Genomic DNA, 19,808 nt, shown 5'->3' with positions numbered 1-19,808 from the left:
GTTTTTTTTGTTTATTTGTGAATATTTTATTCATTGTAAGGCTTATTTTATATGTTTTGTTAATTTGAGAATAATTTATTGAACTTATAAGGCAGCACTTTACAACAGTAGGCTATTATTTTATTTTTCATATTTTGTATAATGGTTTAGTAAGTTTATAAGTTAAGTGTAATACGTTTATACGTTTATTTGTACCAGGGACAATGTACCTACAACATAACATTATTAGATGAGTAAAATAATTACATTTGACTAAAACATGTAAATTTGGTTTAGAAGAATTCCTAATAAACAACAAGCAAATTTATGTTTTGCATTTGGTTCTCTTACTGTACCGAAAATGAACCGAACCGAGACCTCAAAACCGAGGTACGTACCGAACCGTGACTTTTGTGTATCGTTACACCCCTAGCAGCCACACACACTGTCTGATAGAGGAGGAGGAGCTTCATGCAGGTGCACACTTTACTATTAGACAAGGTGATGAGGTGTTTCCTCCTCATCTCCTCCTGCTCTGTATCATCACAACATGAAGACTCCAGCTTCTTCTGCTCTTCTTTCAGGGTGGAGCCTGGTGGAGTCAGATGGTTGACACCAGATCTGAGGAAGTGTAAGTGTGTTTGGACTTCATTCAACCATCTTCACACTGTCACATTATCACTGATGTCATGAGTCTACATCAAACTGTCAATAACTGATCAGATGATCAATAACTGCAGCTGTGTCTTGTTCTCTCCATCAGATTCCTGTCCACTCACAATCGACACAAACACAGTGAACACAAAGATCAAACTCTCCAACGACAACAGGAAGGCGACACATGTGGAGGAGGATCAGTCGTATCCTGATCATCCTGACAGATTTGATCAGTGGCCTCAGCTGCTGTGTTCAACTGGTCTGACTGGTCGCTGTTACTGGGAGGTGGAGTGGACAGGAGCTGTTGATGTGTCAGTGAGTTACAGAGGAATCCAAAGGAAAGGAAACCGTGAGAGCTGCAGGCTTGGAGGGAACGATCAGTCCTGGAGTCTGAAATGTTGTAAAGATGGTTTCCTTGTCAGTCACAATAAAACAGTAACATCCTGCTCCTCCTCTGTTTCTAACAGAGTAGCAGTGTATGTGGACTGTCCTGCTGGCTCTCTGTCCTTCTACAGTGTCTCTTCTGGCTCACTGATCCACCTCTACACCTTCAACACCACCTTCACTGAACCTCTGTATCACGGAATTAGGTTCAGGTCATGGTACTGGACTGACTCTTCAGTGTCTCTGTGTTTGTTGTAGTATCTTTAAAACCCTTTTTTTTTATTTAAAGGAGTATTATCGCAAAATTCGGCCACTAGATGGAGCCAGGCGGAGCTTATCAGATATAAACAAGTGGGCAGCTGTCAGAGAGAGAGAGCAGCCTCGTTTAGTCCCCCCCCCGCCCCCCCTCCTTCTCCCTCCTCCCTCCTCCTCCCTCCTCCTCCCTCGCCAGGCTGAATGAACGTGCAATCGCGGGAAAAAGAAAACTCGCTAGTGGAAGCGGCAGCTCTACGTCGCGCACAACCACAACAACGACAACAACAACTGAAACGTCCTCCTCCTTAATAACGCTGAGAGGACAGCTGAAGAAAGACACAGGGACGTGGAGACAAAGTGTTCTACCAGCGATTCAGTGACTGTGAGCAGCCTAACACTGCTACATTACTTACTGTTGCATATTTGTCCGGTTCGGAGGTCTGATTTGCGAGTTCCGAGTGCATTTTAACGCAGCAAGCGCCGGGCCGGCTTGGATCATAACAAAGACAAATGCTGCATTTGCCCCACAAGACACTATACTGTTGGCGATTTTTTTTGTAAATTTAGTTATGGCTCCCCCCGACCCATCTTTTACATATGTCAGCTTATTTTATGCTATTACTGCTGTATTTGCGATAATGCTCCTTTAAAGGAGTCGTCACCTGGTTTTTTATGTATCCAATCCCCCTTAAATTGCTTTGAATCAGTTCTTAAAACTTATTGGAAACATTTTTTTTTTAAATTCAAACATAGAGCTTGTTCTGACACTTTTTCATACGGCAACTTTCTCTCGTGAGAGTAAGCGCAAGGTCTTGACTGGTCCGGATGTTCATTGTATTAATATGTAATGAGGCGCGCATTGATTGGACGCAGGAAGGACAGAGCCGGAATGGTGGCTGGCCCAGTGGGCTTCTTGCAGGCTGTATTGGAAACCGCATACTATGCTGCTCTCTGTCGTGTACCGTAACCATGTTTATAACTTCATAAAATAAAACAAAATTGTATCGGTTCATTGTAAAACATGTATTTATTGATGCAAATGTGGTGATTTCTGTACGTAAGCTACAGAGCCCCGGGGCAAAGCTGCTGCTGCTTCACTTTTCATTCAAACAAACTAATACGACTGCCACAGTTGTTAGATTTCATCAATGAGACCAACATTTATCTCCTAAAAATAATTTAACCAGTCGGCGGTAAACCTCTACAAACCTGCGGGTAAGTTAATTAACGACCGTTTCTTCCGCGGGCATGACAACGTAGTTTGACCGGTTAACGAGCAGCTGCAGGCGGGTTGCTGACGAGTCACTCTCCGCCAGAGGTGGGGACTTGGACTCGAGACTTGACTTGGACTCGAGTCCCGATTTTGATGACTTAAGACTTGCTTGATCAAATAAAAAAAAAAGACTTGGACTCGCTTGGGACTTGATGCCAAAGACTTAAGACTCTACTTGGACTTGAGAGCAAAGACTTGAGACTCTACTTGGACTTGAGAGCAAAGACTTGAATTCAAGTCAAGTCACATGCAGCAAGCACAAATATTAGAATATTTTAAAAAGTGTCACATCAATGTCATACTGTAGCAGCCAGCCAGAGACGTCTATATAGAACCCACTCCTGTTATGAGCCTTGGCTGTATAATTAATGCTAACACACTAATGCCTACCACATAGATAATCTGTCTGATTTTGCACCGATTTTCCCCCTTCCGACCAAAGACAAAAATCGCCTGATTATCATTAGGCTCTTGATATTATCTTATGAGATTCTCCTGTAGTGTGTGGTGTTTTAAGATTTAAATTCTCCTGACAATCGACTCGTAAAATGGTTGGCAGCGACAATCGTAAATATTAAACATGTTCAATATTTACGATTGTTGGCCCCAACAATTGTGACCGTTTGGATCAAAAGTTGGCTTGTGTGTGGGGGAACACGACAATCCTGAGTCACCGTCTCTGCAGAATGTGACGTGAAATTGAATGTAACCAATATAGAAGCGAGCTGACTGCAGCACACGTAGCATAACAAACCAGTGTGGCTAACGGCTCCATGGCTACCAAAGACGGTTTAATAGAGTATCTTTGATGGCTACCATCAACAGAGTACGTCAGATCACGTTTGATCACACGAGATTTCTGACGTGTTACTGTACGTCAATTTTAAATAGCTTTATTGGCATGAGAAGGCAGTGCTTATATTGACAAAGCATATCACAATAGAATATTAATAAAAATAAACAGATGAATAAGTGGCAGAACATTAACAATAAAATATAAACAACTTAACAATTGAGGCGTGGTCATGATCTTTATGTATCATTAATTATAATCGATTTGTTTGGGACTCGAAACAAAAATCTTTGGTAGCACTACATAATACGGCCCGCGACTTACAGCGTACCTACCGCTCTCTTGCCGCGTAGGTTGCCGCTTATTCACACAAGTACTGAGTAACTGCAGCTCACTTTCCCCCGTTTCCCCCGTGCATTTACAGTGTAACTAGGCTGCGTCTTAGCGCGTAATTTACATCCTGCTTCACACCAACTTCCACAGAAGTACAGGGTAACTCTCGCTGTTTTACAGTTTAACTAGGCTGCATCTTGGCACGTAACTCCTGTCCTACTTTACACCAAATTACACAGTAACTCTCGCTCACTCCGCCACTAATTACCCCGCATTTTACAGTATAACTAGGCTGTGTCTTAGAGCGTAACTCCCGTACAATTACGTCCTACTTTCCCCGGACTTACAGTGTAACTCCTGCCAGGTACATTAGAAATTAAATAGTCTACTGTACAATATGAGCACAGTTGCAATCCATGTTTTCCAAAAGTGTCAGCAGCGACATTTCACCTCTATTTCAGAGATTTATTATTCATTATTTAATTGTATGGTTTGGAATAGGTGAGAAATGGGTATAGAGTGTGGACATTTTCCAATACAGTAACAGGCTGGCTGGTAGCAAACTTACCTCTCTAAAATGCACATCTATGAAAGTCTAGTTCTGTCATCCAAGGGCAAAACACAAACAAACAAACAAATACAGTAATACATCCACAATAATGAGTCATTCGGAGAGTTAGAAAATGTTTTTATTATTTATTAACCAGAAAACACATGACACATCCACATCCATGATCATTCATAAACTTTAAGTAGGCCTACAGTAAGTAGACTACTGTAAGTGAGCACTGTTACCCCTCCTTAGTCTGCACCTATACAGTAGCTGTCATGCACCTACACACTACTTGTCTTAGAGTTACCCAGTAAGTAGAGGGTAACGGGCTGTATTATAAAGTAATGGCTGTTACTCCCTCCTTAGTCTGCACCTATACAGTAGCTGTCATGCACGTACACACTACTTGTCTTAGAGTTACCCAGTAAGTAGAGGGTAACGGGCTGTATTATAAAGTAATGGCTGTTACTCCCTCCTTAGTCTGCACCTACACAGTAGCTGTCATCCACCTACACTGTACTTGTCTTAGAGTTACCCAGTAACTAGAGGGTAACGGGCTGTATTATAAAGTATTCTTTGTTATTCCCTCCTTAGTGTGCAAATACACTGTAATTGTCCTGCAACTACAATGTAGTTGTCCTAGAGTTACCCAGTACCTTCTACTACAGCTGTAACTACTGTCTAAGTAGACCCAGTAAGTTAGAACAGTTTGTTTCACGAGATAACATCATCTGAAAGTACAGTAATACAAAGACAAAACTAACTGAAGTGCCCCTGACATCATAAAATAACAGATTTCTACTGGCTTTTGTTATTTACATTAAAGTTCAGTTTTGTTCATTCTGTTATAAACTGTTTCATTTAGTTTTGATCCATCTGTCTGGTCCTTCTAGGTCTAAAATAGTCAGTCAATTCAGTTTCATTTGACAAAATGTACTTTCTAAGTTAGAAGAGTCAAGTTGAAAAGATCGTTGTGATACTACTATCACACCGGAGTGTGACACTCAGTAATGGAGAATGGATGGGCTCCTCCATAAAAGGTGATCTTGATCTTGATCCAGCTCCTTGGGTCAAGGCAGAGATCAGGGTCATGGGTGGCGTGCCATCTCCCTCGTCAGGTACCATTTTCATGGCATCTCAAAAACCTCACCTGTGTAGAAACATAATTATATATTGTATCATCAACTTCATCACATAAATGCATCACTGTAAAACAAAGTGAGAAAATTAATAACTTTGAACGGTACAGTTTTTCTCATCATGGAATACTTAATCCCGGTTTTACCTTTCACATCATGAATCATTAGCCTTTTAAACCATAACTTGTGATTTTTAAGCATATTAATCAATTACAAATTATACATATTTTTTTCTTTAACTATTGAGTAAATATTTTAACCATTTAAAAATCTTCAATTTTACAAAATCAATGCTATTACCATACTGTTTCACAACTGTAGGCTGCACCAGTACATTAACTGTTAATGTTACTCTTGACTGTATTCATCATAACATTCATGACCAACAGTAGGCTAACGTTAGCTAATGGAGCTAATGTGTACAGTGCTAACACAAATACAACCTCAAAGCAAAACAACCGCAGCACTTACAGTTCCCGGGGTTAGCCTGGTGCAGGGGAAAACACACACTATTATCTTTAGCACAAGCTAACATTGCTAGCTGCGTTAGCATAGCTACTTAACTCACCAAGAGGTTGATAACGCGGTGAAACTGCCGTCGCACAGGTCCTGGGTTCATCCCTCACGTCTCCCGGGGTGTTTGCTCTGTGTTTATATCAACATATCACATCGTAGACATTGCATAATTTCCCTCATTTCTCCACTTCGTCTCCTCCTGTCGTCCCTGTGGCGGTGTCAACAAGCTCCGTCCTCGCTGTGGGGTGGGACTTTCTACCTTCTCAACAGGCAACCAATGAGAAGTGAGCAGCTTCTGGTCTGACCAATGACAGATGGTCAAAGGTGAGCGACTGTGATTGACAATTTATGTGATCAATGATGAGCAGCGTAGTTAGACAGGTTAGAATCAAATAGGATGAAATAAGTTGTCAATCACAGTCGCTCACCTTTGACCATCTGTCATTGGTCAGACCAGAAGCTGCTCACTTCTCATTGGTTGCCTGTTGAGAAGGTAGAAAGTCCCACCCCACAGCGAGGACGGAGCTTGTTGACACCGCCACAGGGACGACAGGAGGAGACGAAGTGGAGAAATGAGGGAAATTATGCAATGTCTACGATGTGATATGTTGATATAAACACAGAGCAAACACCCCGGGAGACGTGAGGGATGAACCCAGGACCTGTGCGACGGCAGTTTCACCGCGTTATCAACCTCTTGGTGAGTTAAGTAGCTATGCTAACGCAGCTAGCAATGTTAGCTTGTGCTAAAGATAATAGTGTGTGTTTTCCCCTGCACCAGGCTAACCCCGGGAACTGTAAGTGCTGCGGTTGTTTTGCTTTGAGGTTGTATTTGTGTTAGCACTGTACACATTAGCTCCATTAGCTAACGTTACTGTTGGTCATGAATGTTATGATGAATACAGTCAAGAGTAACATTAACAGTTAATGTACTGGTGCAGCCTACAGTTGTGAAACAGTATGGTAATAGCATTGATTTTGTAAAATTGAAGATTTTTAAATGGTTAAAATATTTACTCAATAGTTAAAGAAAAAAATATGTATAATTTGTAATTGATTAATATGCTTAAAAATCACAAGTTATGGTTTAAAAGGCTAATGATTCATGATGTGAAAGGTAAAACCGGGATTAAGTATTCCATGATGAGAAAAACTGTACCGTTCAAAGTTATTAATTTTCTCACTTTGTTTTACAGTGATGCATTTATGTGATGAAGTTGATGATACAATATATAATTATGTTTCTACACAGGTGAGGTTTTTGAGATGCCATGAAAATGGTACCTGACGAGGGAGATGGCACGCCACCCATGACCCTGATCTCTGCTTTGGCCCAAGGAGCTGGATCAAGATCAAGATCACCTTTTATGGAGGAGCCCATCCATTCTCCATTACTGAGTGTCACACTCCGGTGTGATAGTAGTATCACAACGATCTTTTCAACTTGACTCTTCTAACTTAGAAAGTACATTTTGTCAAATGAAACTGAATTGACTGACTATTTTAGACCTAGAAGGACCAGACAGATGGATCAAAACTAAATGAAACAGTTTATAACAGAATGAACAAAACTGAACTTTAATGTAAATAACAAAAGCCAGTAGAAATCTGTTATTTTATGATGTCAGGGGCACTTCAGTTAGTTTTGTCTTTGTATTACTGTACTTTCAGATGATGTTATCTCGTGAAACAAACTGTTCTAACTTACTGGGTCTACTTAGACAGTAGTTACAGCTGTAGTAGAAGGTACTGGGTAACTCTAGGACAACTACAGTGTAGTTGCAAGACAATTACAGTGTATTTGCACACTAAGGAGGGAATAACAAAGAATACTTTATAATACAGCCCGTTACCCTCTAGTTACTGGGTAACTCTAAGACAAGTACAGTGTAGGTGCATGACAGCTACTGTATAGGTGCAGACTAAGGAGGGGTAACAGCCATTACTTTATAATACAGCCCGTTACCCTCTACTTACTGGGTAACTCTAAGACAAGTAGTGTGTAGGTGCATGACAGCTACTGTATAGGTGCAGACTAAGGAGGGAGTAACAGCCATTACTTTATAATACAGCCCGTTACCCTCTACTTACTGGGTAACTCTAAGACAAGTACAGTGTAGGTGGATGACAGCTACTGTGTAGGTGCAGACTAAGGAGGGAGTAACAGCCATTACTTTATAATACAGCCCGTTACCCTCTACTTACTGGGTAACTCTAAGACAAGTACAGTGTAGGTGGATGACAGCTACTGTGTAGGTGCAGACTAAGGAGGGAGTAACAGCCGTTACTTTATAATACAGCCCGTTACCCTCTACTTACTGGGTAACTCTAAGACAAGTAATGTGTAGGTGCATGACAGCTACTGTATAGGTGCAGACTAAGGAGGGGTAACAGCCATTACTTTATAATACAGCCCGTTACCCTCTAGTTACTGGGTAACTCTAAGACAAGTACAGTGTAGGTGGATGACAGCTACTGTGTAGGTGCAGACTAAGGAGGGAGTAACAGCCGTTACTTTATAATACAGCCCGTTACCCTCTACTTACTGGGTAACTCTAAGACAAGTAGTGTGTACGTGCATGACAGCTACTGTATAGGTGCAGACTAAGGAGGGAGTAACAGCCATTACTTTATAATACAGCCCGTTACCCTCTAGTTACTGGGTAACTCTAAGACAAGTAGTGTGTAGGTGCATGACAGCTACTGTATAGGTGCAGACTAAGGAGGGAGTAACAGCCATTACTTTATAATACAGCCCGTTACCCTCTAGTTACTGGGTAACTCTAAGACAAGTACAGTGTAGGTGGATGACAGCTACTGTGTAGGTGCAGACTAAGGAGGGAGTAACAGCCGTTACTTTATAATACAGCCCGTTACCCTCTACTTACTGGGTAACTCTAAGACAAGTAGTGTGTACGTGCATGACAGCTACTGTATAGGTGCAGACTAAGGAGGGAGTAACAGCCATTACTTTATAATACAGCCCGTTACCCTCTAGTTACTGGGTAACTCTAAGACAAGTAGTGTGTAGGTGCATGACAGCTACTGTATAGGTGCAGACTAAGGAGGGAGTAACAGCCATTACTTTATAATACAGCCCGTTACCCTCTAGTTACTGGGTAACTCTAAGACAAGTAGTGTGTAGGTGCATGACAGCTACTGTATAGGTGCAGACTAAGGAGGGGTAACAGTGCTCACTTACAGTAGGCTACTTAATGTAGGCCTACTTAAAGTTTATGAATGATCATGGATGTGGATGTGTCATGTGTTTTCTGGTTAATAAATAATAAAAACATTTTCTAACTCTCCGAATGACTCATTATTGTGGATGTATTACTGTATTTGTTTGTTTGTTTGTGTTTTGCCCTTGGATGACAGAACTAGACTTTCATAGATGTGCATTTTAGAGAGGTAAGTTTGCTACCAGCCAGCCTGTTACTGTATTGGAAAATGTCCACACTCTATACCCATTTCTCACCTATTCCAAACCATACAATTAAATAATGAATAATAAATCTCTGAAATAGAGGTGAAATGTCGCTGCTGACACTTTTGGAAAACATGGATTGCAACTGTGCTCATATTGTACAGTAGACTATTTAATTTCTAATGTACCTGGCAGGAGTTACACTGTAAGTCCGGGGAAAGTAGGACGTAATTGTACGGGAGTTACGCTCTAAGACACAGCCTAGTTATACTGTAAAATGCGGGGTAATTAGTGGCGGAGTGAGCGAGAGTTACTGTGTAATTTGGTGTAAAGTAGGACAGGAGTTACGTGCCAAGATGCAGCCTAGTTAAACTGTAAAACAGCGAGAGTTACCCTGTACTTCTGTGGAAGTTGGTGTGAAGCAGGATGTAAATTACGCGCTAAGACGCAGCCTAGTTACACTGTAAATGCACGGGGGAAACAGGGGGGAAAGTGAGCTGCAGTTACTCAGTACTTGTGTGAATAAGCGGCAACCTACGCGGCAAGAGAGCGGTAGGTACGCTGTAAGTCGCGGGCTGTATTATGTAGTGCTACCAAATCTTTGGACTTGGTTGGGACTCGAAAAAAAATCTTAGGACTTGGTTGGGACTCGAAAAAAGATCTTAGGACTTGGTTGGGACTCGAAACAAAAATCTTAGGACTTGGACTTGACTTGGGACTTGAGAGCAAAGACTTGAGACTCTACTCGAGACTTGAGGGCAAAGACTTGAGACTCTACTTGGACTTGCAACATAGGGACTTTCTCCCACCTCTGCTCTCCGCTCCTCTGCCTCGCTGGGGCTCGCTGGAGCTTCACGTCTCCCAACGCGAAGCAAACTTCTAAGCCGTCATTTGGATAAACTAACCGCACATTGGGGATCTAAACCCTTACTTTCTCACATGAAAAAATATTAAAACTTAATAAATTAACAATCGTTTCCTCCGGCGGCATGACGATGTCGTTCGGCCGGCTAAACGAGCGCTGCAGGCGGGTTGAGGAGTCACTCCTCCGCTCCTCTGTCTGGTGCTCGGCTCGCTGCAGCTGGCTGGAGCTTCACTTCTCCCAACGCGGAGAAAACTTCTAAACAGCCGTCATTTGGATAAACTAATCGCACATTGGGGATCTAAACCCTTACTTTCTCGCATGAAAAATTATTAAAACTTAATAAAGTGACGAAATAACAGCGCTACAGTGGGAAATAAAACAATAAGTAATGGCGGCGCGGCAGAAGTCGGGGTGGTGGAAGAGAGGTGTGTTTATGAAAGCAGTCTCCACGGTGACGTCACCGTAGGAGCAGAATCAAAATCTCGTAATTTTGTAGTGTGCAGCCTCATGAGCTACTCTGGCTTAAACGAAGAGCCCAAACGAAAAACCTCAGCCACTTTCAAACCCCATGTTTTCAGGCAAGTTTCCACTGAGGTCCAACACCAGTATACATGTTTTAACAAGGAAAAATGCGATTTCCGGGTGATGACTCCTTTAAAAAAATGCTATTTTTGTGTTTCTAAGATAGCTACATGCACTTTATTACTTTGCAACATATAGAACCTTTAAAGGTATTCAGAAATGGCAGAGTTTCCACAAGTTGCCGCACGAGTTTACCAGAGTAAGGAAAACGAATTTCATTGGTCGTTATAGAGCGGGCCGGATATTCAATGCTTGGGGCGAGACTGAGCTTGGTGTGTGTGTCTCAGACGTTTGATCAGAGGTGGCAAGTAACGAAGTACAAATACTTCGTTACTGTACTTAAGTAGATTTTTCAGGTATCTGTACTTTACTTGAGTATTTATTTTTCTGACGACTTTTTACTTTTACTCCCTACATTTATACGCAAAAATATGTACTTTCTACTCCTTACATTGTAAAAACAGGCTCGTTACTTTTTTTTTGACACGACATAAAAGCACCGGTAAAAGACGTGACGAACTAGAGAGGGAAAGAGGAAGAGAGAGGGAGGGGGGGGCGGTAGAGAGAGAGCCGAGTTACCAACTTGTAGGCTACTGTAGCAGCGACATGGAGGCAGCAGCATGGAGGAAGGAAGCGATGGTGGTCGGACTATCCGACTGGGGGGGTTGAACACTGTACAATCAGCGCGATATAGCGCATTTACCGTTTACGAGCGGCAAAGCGCAACCTGTCCATGTGCCTGTGTCTGTGTGTACGTGCGCGCGCATGTGCGTGTGTGCGCGCGTACGTGTACGTGCGGTGCGACCGCACACGAGAGAGACGGCAGGTGGACTGACTGACAGAGATGAGAGGTGATGAAACGCTGTTTAAAAATGATTATTATTATTATTTTGTGAGAGTCTGTGGCGGCCCAGACGATGGGAAACACAGTCTCTGGTCAGTTCAATCTTCATTATTCTGGCTGAACTTTTTTTGTTTAACAAAATTATCAAATGATGTAGGCTAGGTTTCATTAACGGCAAAAATTCATTTTTACTTTTTACTTTTACTTTGAAAGTAGGCTACATTTCAGAGCCTGTACTTTCTTACTTTTACTTAAGTAAAGGAGTTGAATCAGTACTTCTACTTTTACCAGAGTATTTTTTTTACACATGTATCTGTACTTCTACTTAAGTACAGAATATGAGTACTTTTGCCACCTCTGCGTTTGATTGACAGATGACGGCTCCAATATCAGTGGCTGATGAATTGTGAGCAGGGTGACACATAATTTGTGCGCCTGCATTATCCAGTGCGAAAAAAAAAAAAACCACACTTTCATCCCAAATTTACTCGAAAATAGAATTTTGCACAAAGTTTGGCCTCCATCGTCTGATAGATGAGTTATTACACTAATGTTAGGACCCACAGTGGGCTCAAATTCAATTTTCTTTTCCGTACAGCTTTAAAAACAAAAAAAAAAAAATGTGTTTCTAACATAGCTACATGCACTTGATTACTTTGCAACATATAGAACCCTTAAAAAAAATGCTATTTTTGTGTTTCTAATGTAGCTACATCATGCACTTTATTACTTTGCAACATATAGAACCTAAAAGTGTATAAAACACATACACAGTTTTTACAGACCTGGTAATAATTGAAATAATAGTAGCATCTGGACATGGAATCTGACAAGTGTCACCAATAAAGTTTATACATTGTTTTCCAGTACCTGAAGCAATTCTACCTACCTACATACTGTACAGTATCTATCTATGTATCCATCTATGTATGTATCCATCTATGTATGTATCCATCTATCTATCTACTGTATGTATCTATCTATCCATCCATCCATCCATCCATCCATCCATCCATCCATCCATCACCTTCGATTTGCAGTGTCCTAATGATGGTCACAAATAGGCCTAGAGATCAGGAGGGAGATGCTGCCATGTTTAAGTTGTTTGAATACAGATTGCTTTTATTGGTTGCTGTGATTAACATGATTCATCACCTACCTTCAGATTTGAAATTAGATTCTGTAAAGACTCTGTGGATCACTATAACAATATCTTGATGCTGAACTGTCTTTAAAATCAAGTCATCCAGTACTTCCACTATAGTAAAAATGTCTAACTCTAACATTCACTGGTAATGGAGTTGTATTTGATCAGGATGATTTGTACTCTGACATAAGCCATGAAGTTGTCTGCTTCACACACCTCAGAGATTATTACAGAATAAAAATGTTGCAGAGTTTAACTTTTTTTTACTACTGTGACTGTCATTTTGTTGTCTTTTCACAATAAAAGTCTGACTGAGAATATTTGTGTTTTGTCTCTGAATCATTGAAGAACTGACCTGATCAGGTTCAAACTAAAACACTTTACATGAAATGTCTGATGAAGGTCAATAGAAAGCAAAAGTATTCTAGGACAGCAGAACAGCTCTGAGACTTTTCTGCACAATAAGTTTTCTTATCTTCATCTTACACCTTATCCTCCTGGCAGTTACTCCGCTCCCCGCCCCCCACAGACACACATGTATATCTCCTTGTTGACATGTTGCTGATCAGTTTCACTTTAAACAAACTTGGTGTCGCAGATGATTTTCTCCTCTGTAGGTAAAGTGAGCAGTTTTCTTTTTTTTTTTCAACTTTATTTTTATTGAACACCGCCACAGAAAAATACATTTCAGTTGTTACATTCTCTTTTTTTTTTTTGTTAATATAAACATTCTGCTAGATCAATAAACAAGGACAGCAATGACAACGAAAAAGAAACAAATATCACAATTTTAGCACTGGTACTCAGGTTGATAGACTTTAACAGTATTCCAACCTCACCTAGCCCCATTCCTCACCCACCATTTCCAGCCACGGTGCCCATCTGTCTGCAAATTTTGTGTTTTGGAGTCTCAACATAAAAGTTTTCTTTTCCATAATGAATATTCTCTTGACTACTGACCGCCATGTATCAATTGTCGGGGGATCTTTTTTAAGCCAGTTTAAGGTTATTGCTTTCCTGGCTGCCGTAAGTAGTATATGCAGTAGATATGTCTTTTTCCTAGTCATCTCTGTTTCAGGGAGTGCCCCAAGGATGGCCAGCAGTGGGTTCCTAGGCAACTGAGAAACACAAATTTTATCCAGTGAGTCCAATATCTCCCCCCAAAAGTTGTCTAAGATTGGACACTTCCAAAATACATGTGTATGGTTCGCAGACTCTTCTCCGCAATTCCTCCAGCATGCACCTGTTTGACTGGGATCTATTTTGGAAAGAATTAGCGGGGTTCTAAAAAATCTGTGAACTATTTTCCACTGGAACTCTCTCCATAGGTTTGCACAAGTGACTTTATGCACTTCTGAAGAAATACTGTCCCAGACCTCCATGCTTATCTCTAGTTCAAGTTCTGCTTCCCATTTTTGTTTAATATGCAGAGTGTTTTCTCGTTTCATACTAGACAGCGCACTATATATACTAGATACTGGCCTCCCAGTATGCTCCCTTTTTTGGATCCTTGTCAAGTACCGCTCAATTGGTGAATCTGATTTTTTAATGATAGTCCAGTCTGGGTGTTTAGACAGATAGCTTCTTACCTGAAGATACCCATAGAAATCTGATCTTGGCAGACTGAATTCATCACCTAACTGTTGAAATGTTTTTAATTCCTGTTCCCTAATAAGCTGATGGACAAAATTTAGGTTCAGATGACTCCATTTTTTATATCCCCCGTCCAGTTTCAACGACTCTTTTAAATGAGCAATACTTGACAGACTTACGGAGTCCGACATTGTCTTTGCAAAGTTGCAAACCGAAGCCATATTAACCTTGGTTAACTCCGACTGGCGAAGCCGGGTGTCATTAGCACCGACATGGATTACAATCTTACTGTATTTAACCTTACGTTTACATGCCAGCAGCTTTAGATTAGCCTCAACGTCGCCCGCTCTGGCCCCTGGGATGCACTTTATGCTCGCTGGAGTCTCTACCTTCATGTTCCGTAAAATAGAGCTGCCAATGACTAATGCCGACTTCAAAGCGGGGCTGTGAGCAACAGAGTCGACATGTTGAGTTACGTTCTCAGCGGGAATGAGGTTGTTTGCTTCACACACCTCGGAGATAATGGGAGGATAAAAATGTCGTGGAGTTTAACTTTTTTACTACTATGAGTGTCATTTTGTTGTCTTTTCACAATAAAAATCTGACTGAGAATATTTGTGTTTTGTCTCTGAATCATTGAAGAACTGACCTGATCAGGTTCAAACTAAAACACTTTACATGAAATGTCTGATGAAGGTCAATAGACAGCAAAAGTATTCTAGGCAGCAGAACAGCTCTGAGATTTTTCTGCGCAATAAGTTTTCTTATCTTTATCTTGCACCTTATCCTCCTGGCAGTTACTCCGCCCCCTGCCCCCCCACAGACACACATGTCTATCTCCTTGTTGACATGTTACTGATCAGTTTCACTTTAAATGAACTTGGTGTCGCAGATGATTTTCTCCTCTGAAGGTAAAGTGAGCCGTTTTTAATGTTTGACTTGTTAACACCTGTTGTTACCTGAACATACGACTGCTTTTAAACTCCCAGGGGTGGACACATCACCACTGTGCTATGGATACTCTGAAGGTGGATCATGTGTTCTGATCCTTACAGAAGAAATACTGCAGTTTACAAATAGCTAAAATCCGGCATCAAATGTAGCCTATTACTTGTATTTTTTGATCTCTCGTCGATGTATGAGATATAAGGAGCATTTTAATATTAATTTAAATGTAAACTTTGATGGACATTTTGTTTGATAGTTTTTCAGAGTTTTTGTTGTTCCACTGCCTCGTGACATAAAAGCTTATTCTCTTTTTCATTTCTGTTGGGAAACATGTTGTGTGGATATTTCCACTACAATACTTAACTGTGTTGTCAGAGTAGACTGCAGCTGTTGGCCACCTGTGTGTCCTCATGCTGCTTTCATGTGACATGGGAAATAAACGTTGTCTCCACCTTTTTGCTACCTCGTTTAGTTTGACGGATCTGTGAGACTGACTCACCCCACATCAGCCTCTCAGGTCCTGTGGCTCCATCTAGTGGCATCTTCCTCTTCCTAACACTGAAACAGAGAAGAATCAGAGGCCTTAACGAGTCCAAATGGACACCTGGATTTGTTCCTCCGCTTCCTCCTGGGTCTTTCACAGAAAACCAATCAGGCTGTGTTCGAAACCGCATACTTCTCCTACTACTCGTACTACTCATACTAACGATTTGAGTATGCAGTATGTTCACACTGCGCAGTATGCGATTTGCAGTAGGCGAGAAGTTCCCGGATGCATACTAGATTCGGCCGAAATGTTGAGTATACATCATGAGGTCACTACTCATACTCAAACTACCCAAGATGCAACGCAACGTGACGTCAAGGACCGCCTCTTCCTTGCCGCGAAAAAAAAAAAAAAAAAAAAGAACGGAGAAGGAGGAGCACGAGGTCGGTCCAAACGGCGTTTCTAAGCTAGCCACAGTGGGGACAGGTTCACTTCCTGTTTATAAAGTAAGAGCACTGACGTCATTGTAACGGCTTTCTTTATGGTCAATTGCAACGGGTGCTTTATTTTGACACAGAAACCGGAAGTACAGTGCTCACTACGGCTGGTTTTACTAACGCCAGAGAAGTCCGACTTCGTCCGACTAAAATTGTAAATAGGTGTTATTTTGTCATTTTTTCAACACCATGGGGATACGAAGTAGTACTTTCTCGCCTGAAAATGTTTCAAATGTTGCTGAAGTTATATATTTACAGAGTTTAGAGCTTAAGTGAAATCAGCTTCAGGGCGGCTGATTTCGGCTCGGGCAGGAGCGAAATGCATTGTGGGTTATCATAGTACGCAGCAGTGTGAACGCTCTGCATACTGTATGATCGATTAGTATGTAGTATGGAGTATGGAAGTATGCAGTATGGAAGTATGTAGTATGGAGTATGTGGTTTCGAACACAGCCAGACTCTTCTACAAGGTCTGATGACACAGACAGGAAGTGACTCCCTGACCAATCAGGAAACAGTCCAGTACATCAAGAAGAAGATTGAAGAGACTTATTCTGCAGAGAAAAGCATCAACCTGTTCCACTGTCTGAATGAACTGAATGATCGTTCTCTAGTGGAGCAGATCCAACAGTCCCTGAGATCAGGACGTCTCTCCAGAGGCGATTTTAGAGTCTGCTGGGGCCCTAAGCAAAAATCCCCAGGGGGCCCTCCAACCAGTGTTTATCGCCATAATTTTATAAATAATCGAACACCAACAAAAAATGTATGAAATTTAAACTTTTTTTATTCCAAATGTCCAGTTATGGTGTAAGCTGGTGACGTGTCGTCTTCATGATGGGCAGGTGTTGCTGTCTCACTGAAGGTGTACGTTCAACTGATATGACAAAAAAACAAAAGACAGTTTTACTTTAATTGATAACATATGCCATGCCCTCTAAAGATTCTTTATGACAATATACTTACAGTTTTCACTGTCAGCACTGGGAGGGGGCACTTTGTCCCTCTGTTTTGCTGCTGTCAGAAACCTAAATAATAATCCTGAGGAGAGATAAGAGAGTGATTTTTAAATGTTTTCCTTGGGCATAGCTTTCATAGCACCAATAGCTTTTACACTTTCAAATTATTATAATAATAATAATAGGCTACTCACTTCAATACAGTAACATATGTCACCCTGCTAGCTAGCAAGTTAATAGTGTTGTTACTTGCTGCCAAGGAGGCCAGCAGATAACGTTAAAGCAGAAGTAAGTAATATTTTTGTGTTAATATAAGTCTTAAATAGTTATATCTTCCGACAGCAATCACTTACATAGAGTGTTTGGACCGAAACACGGGAATAACGCTACAGATCAGCTGGCGCTGTTGCCGCTGTGTTTTTGAAATTTTTTTGATTGTCATGTCGCACGTCGCGCTTGCGCCGACGCTCTGCCCAATCAGTGGAAGGCAGTCGGCTGATGTCACGGTATAGCATCGCTTCGGCTCGCTTGGAATCAGGGAGGAGGTACTAAAAATAGGTACTAGGGCTAGTGGAAAAGCAGGTAATGCCCGTTCAATCGCTCTTTAGCCACATCTGTCTTCTATCACGGACACCATTTATTCTGATGTATAAGTTAATTCAAAATTTCCTTACAAGCAATTTAAATCTGCCTAATTTTCAATGGTTTCCAATGGGAGTTAACCCTTCCGTGACCATTGTTTGTCCGACCTAGCAACAGTAACCGTGGAGGGCAGGACTTGACAAAGGGTCAAATCTGCTTTTGTGCAAATGAAAGTGACAACAGATGCAATGGAGAGGCAAAACCAAGACAAGCCACCAAAAGGAGACTGGTTTTGCATGTGGCACAGACAACTCTCCGTGTCCTTTCTGATCGAGTCTTCTCGAGTGTTGGATTTCGCTGGTGACCTTGTCGCTACTGGCTGCATGAAGCAGTATCTGCAGATCAATCAGGTTGCACAGGTAGTTCGGCTTCTCCAAGATGGCTCAACTAAATATGTGGTTGACAGGCTCGCTGTGTCTCCCAGCACAGTCTGGAGCCCTGCAGGGACAGGCTGTAGAAGCAGGATCTGGTTTTTAGTGCATGGAAGATTTTCTGACCAGACTGTCAGATATCAGAAGCAGCCTAGACATTTTTGGGTGGTGGTCTTGGTTTTTATTGACTGTTGTTTTGTCACTTTGTTCTCCACAAATTGTCGAATGTTTCCAACTTGAATGATCCAATGTGCAGTTTAAGTGTTACCCTACTGTAATTGTTTCGAGCGACGTATTTACACAGCATTTTGCTTAGAGCACTATTAGAAATATGTTCTGCTTTCACTTATTTACTTATGTACTTATGTACCTTTATTAAGTGCAACATACTGTATTACACTATATGACTGAAACTTCAAACAACACTAAATAATATACAAACTTGAACTTGAATATAATTATAACATAATAAAGAAGATACAAAATGATTTCCAGTCCATGTGTTTTTCATTTACTTACCACCATCCACAATTTTGTTCAGATAGCCACACACTTCTGTCCTTGTTCAGTTTTGAGGAGATGAGAAGGTTTGATGTAATTTTTTCTGCATCAGCCTTTAGTATTATGTGTATTGCCTCTCAATCAGTCTCAATATCTGTGCTAAGAGTCAGTATTTTTAATAACCATTCTGATGTGCATGTTTTAACAACAGCAACACACAGGCCGAAGGATGGACGTCAGAGTAACTGCGACGAAACACAGAGTGGCTGAAATTAATGACTGCAGCCGGTGGGTGAAGTGCCTCCACTTTTGATAATGTGTCGTTAAAATGTCTTTGCTTTGAGCTCAGCCCATCTGACTTTTGCCTCATCATGCCATTACCTCCCCCCTTCCTGAACATATGAGTGTGTGTGTGTAATGGATTGAATGGAGGTTCAAGGCTGTGAAAGCGGTCTAATGGGTTTATATTTACCTGCTTGCCTCCAGATGCTCCTCAATTTGTTCCATTAGAAAAACAACAACAACAAAAAAGAACAGCCCTTTGGAGGAATTACTTTACTATTACTGAATGACAGGAAGGACTGAGGCTTTAGTTCTGCTGCACAAACATTTTATATAACCTTGATGCAAACACTGGACTTTTAACATTTATCATATTTTAAACACCAAAGCTGATGAACATGAAAATTGACCTGGCACTAAGATAAAACTATAAAACCTGAGACAGAATTGTTGTTTCTCTGTTGCAGCATGTTTCAAACATGTTTTAAACACCTCAAGGATTTTTTTTGTCTACAAAGAGTGCTAAAACAAAACAGGCTTGTGACATACGAAGAGGTTTCAGTAGATGTATGTAGAGCGTTTGGGGAGTTTCCTGCCTCAGTGGGGATGAAGCAAAGAAAACTGAATGGGCCTGAAAGAGACGTGGCAATAGGGTAAAGAGGGAGGGAAAAAGGAAGGAAAGATAGACGGAGGGAGGAAACAGATTGGACCAATTGGGTCAAAAAGGAAGGAAGAAGTAAGGACGAAGGGACGGAAGGAAGGGAGGAAGGAAGGCAGAGAGGGA

The sequence above is a fragment of the Trachurus trachurus genome (genome assembly GCF_905171665.1).
Source record: "Trachurus trachurus genome assembly, chromosome: 2".
Classification (NCBI taxonomy): domain Eukaryota; kingdom Metazoa; phylum Chordata; class Actinopteri; order Carangiformes; family Carangidae; genus Trachurus; species Trachurus trachurus.
This window is presented reverse-complemented; position numbering follows the sequence as displayed.